This window comes from Morone saxatilis, unplaced genomic scaffold (assembly GCF_004916995.1).
Source record: "Morone saxatilis isolate NCDOM2014 unplaced genomic scaffold, NCSU_SB_2.0 Contig7, whole genome shotgun sequence".
In the NCBI taxonomy this organism is placed as follows: Eukaryota; Metazoa; Chordata; class Actinopteri; family Moronidae; genus Morone; species Morone saxatilis.
The window spans coordinates 22,265,283-22,268,511 of NW_023340246.1; the positions used below are offsets into that span (position 1 = coordinate 22,265,283).

At 43.5% G+C, this 3,229-nt stretch overlaps 1 protein-coding gene across 1 annotated transcript in view; it reads left to right on the forward strand.

The window, feature by feature from the left end:
* The window catches only part of senp6a (SUMO specific peptidase 6a), a gene marked incomplete at its 5' end in the record, with an annotated part of 21,081 nt that overhangs the window by 3,755 nt on the left and 14,097 nt on the right, over positions 1–3,229 (forward strand).

Below are 3,229 nucleotides of genomic sequence, written 5' to 3' on the forward strand. Positions count from 1 at the left end.
GGCGTGGTTTAAGGCCTGTATTATTACATTTGGTTCATTGTAAATGTAAACAAAATTAAAAAAAAAAAGTTTACTGTTTGGGTTCATTGTTCAGTTTTGAATATAATATATAATATAAATAAAATATGTCAGTAAAGGAGGTCGTCAGTTTATTAAATGATTGTCTCAAAAAATATATAAATACATAAAGTCTGTAATCCACAATGAATCAACAGCACATTGAAGCAGTTATGAATAAATAATAAACAGAATAAAATCATTAAACACACATTATACACTGATTTAAAAGGTGAAATTAAGATAACATTCAAACACTAAACATTTGATTTGTCAGCGTTCTGGTCCTGTGTAACCGGTTCTTATGATGTGTTTGTGTTTGCGCTGTAAACAGGTTTCAGTTGACTGTGTCTGTCTGTGTGTCTGTCTGTGTGTCTCTGTCCTGCAGCGAGGTCCCTCTCTCAGTAGCAACGTCCTCCCCGATCCCCAACAGAACCAACTACTTCATCATCAGTCCCGCACCGTCGCAGGGAATCGTTCTACAGGGGAGACACTTCCAGCACGCACAGATGCCCTCCGCAATAAGGAAACCAGTCCAAAGGTGAGACGCCTTTAAAGTCCGTCTCCGTCTCCCTCCTCTCTGTTACACTTGTTATTCCAGAGACAAACCCTACTGAAAGCAGGAGGATACTGTTCAGTTCTGCTGTGGCTTCAACCTGAGCTCTTATGGTTTGTATTGTGCCGACCTGCCTGTGAGTCACTGTTAGTGTTAGACGACCTGCTGTCACTGGATCACTTTGATACTGAAGAAAACGTTCTCAGCCAAGGTCTGGTGCTACGAGGATTTTATGGACGTACTCATAAAGGAGTGTGGAGATACTGATATCCTCTGGAAGCGAAGGTCACACTGAATCTGAGAACACACAGTATCTTTCACTCACGTCTCACTTCGACCCTCCCACAATCCCCTGAGGTCGAGACGATCCACTGCTTTCACTTCTGATCCGATCAGGGCTGCACAGTTAATCAAAACAGTACTGGAATGACATCGTGGTCAGTGTGGAACTTGTAAATGAAGCTAAAATGAGACAAACAGCATTATGAAGAACTGTAGAGCTGCAGGGAAGTCCTGGACTGCAGATCGTGTTCTGTTTGTTACAGACACTAACCATGAATCATTTCACATTATCTGTCAGAATAACCACAATATGATGTCTTTAAATATCTGCTGGTGCCTAAGGATGTGTTGAGTTAGCCAACTGTTTACTATAATGGTACCATATAAACCGTATAACGTTAACAGTCAGTTTAAAACCTCGGCTACAGAGGACAGAAAGGTTGGATGAGATGTTCAATGAGTGTGAAGTGCGTTATTCTGTTGAACAGGAGAAGCACACGAGGTAGAAGTGATTGTGAGGAGATGGTTCATTACATTCCTCCTCTGTGTGGATTCTGCTGTAGATCAACTTTAATTGAAGTGTCTAGAAAGTTTGATTGCGTGAGTGAGACGTTTTCTCTCTTTTGATTTGTATCTTCAAGCAGCCTCGATCTGAAGGAAAGGTAAGACTTTGATCCAGCTGCCCGCTCTCATTTCACTCTGTATCCACGTACAGTTTCATCCACTGCCGCTGCTGTTTGAGTCGACGCACTGTCATACTCTGTCAGTGTGTGGTTTCCTTTCATCATAGGTGATATATGTTTGTAGAAACCTCTGACTGTTCCATTAACACGTGTGAGTAAAACCAGGAGCTCTTCTGTTCACTGACTGTATGGCTGATACGTCCTATAGGTGAGGACAAATGGAGCTTTATTTGGTTGAAATATCCTGTTTGTCAGAGGGTTTGCACTCACAGTTCCCTTCCTAGCTGCCAAAAGTATTTCAAAGAGTTCAACAGAGTTCATCCTGTGACTTAAAGGTGCAGTATCCCCGCTGGGACAGTCTCAGAGAAACGTTGGTTCCTCTGAGACTGTCAGACTGATGACTGTGAACAGAGACTGATGGTTAAGTGGACTATCAGGAGGCCGCATTAGTCTCTACACACACTGCGCAGCCCGTTCTCAGTCTGGGTCCTGGTCCTTTAAAGGTCCAGTGTGTAGGGTTTAGTCCCATCTAGCAGTGACGTTCCAGATTGCAACCAGCTGAACACCGCTGGCGTCTGTGTTTGATGACTGCAGCATGTCCCTGAGAACCTCTTTACACACATTTACATCCTCCAGCAACAGAACCGGGGTTTTAATGAAACATGACTGCAGGTCTTCTGTTGCTCAGTTAACTGTTCACTTCATTATTCAGGATTCATTTGAAGCTTTATTGTCAGAAACAAAGGGAACATGTTGAATTGTAATACGAGGTTTCAGTCTGCCGTCTCTCTGATCGTCGTCTGTACAGAAACTCTCTATCAGTTCAGACATTCAGCTTATCGCTGCAGTCTGGCTGATCATTAGCCGGCCTCGGCTCTGCTGTTTAATGCTGTGGTGGAATATCTGCAGCTCTGTGCCGCTGATCTGTCTCTGCATCCGTACAGCGACCTTTGACCCCGAACCACCATATGCTGCATTTCAAAACAAAAGCTGACTGAAATGAGCTTATTCCTGTTTAATGTTTAACGGCCGGTGAACACCGAGTACGCAGAGTCACATCTGTTAAACTACAGCGAGCAGATGTTTGAGGACATAAACTTTACATTTGTGAGACGTGTTCAGTTGGAACCAGTCAGAGCCGCAGACAGGAAGTACTAATAACACGTTGGTTTTATTCTTTTGATGAGACAATATAATTCTCACCAGCCAATCAGATGGTGGCTGAACTTCTCCATTTAACGAGCAAATCTGGAAGAACTATTTTTTTTATTTATTCTAAAAGCCTTTTAAAGAAATCTTAGCGAGGTGTAAAGTCTTCAGCGTTACCTGCCGGCGTCGTAAATCTAAATCTAAAACCTGTTTAACGCAGCGACTCCACTGACCACTGTCTTATATTTCTCTCCCGCAGAAACGACTTCTCCACCACGCAGCAAGCTGTAGAAGTGGACAGCATCGTCCTCACCTGTCCAGAGATCCCAGGTAGAGTCACAGCTCAACAACCAACACACAGGGTATTTTTAAAGTCTGCAGATAGGCACACCGTGTTCCTCTGCCGGGAGCAGAGCACTGGATCACACTGCTGAATGTTTGTGTTGTTCTTGGATGTGGCTTTGCAGCGTCTGTGAGAAAGGTGTGTGTCTGTGTGTCTGTG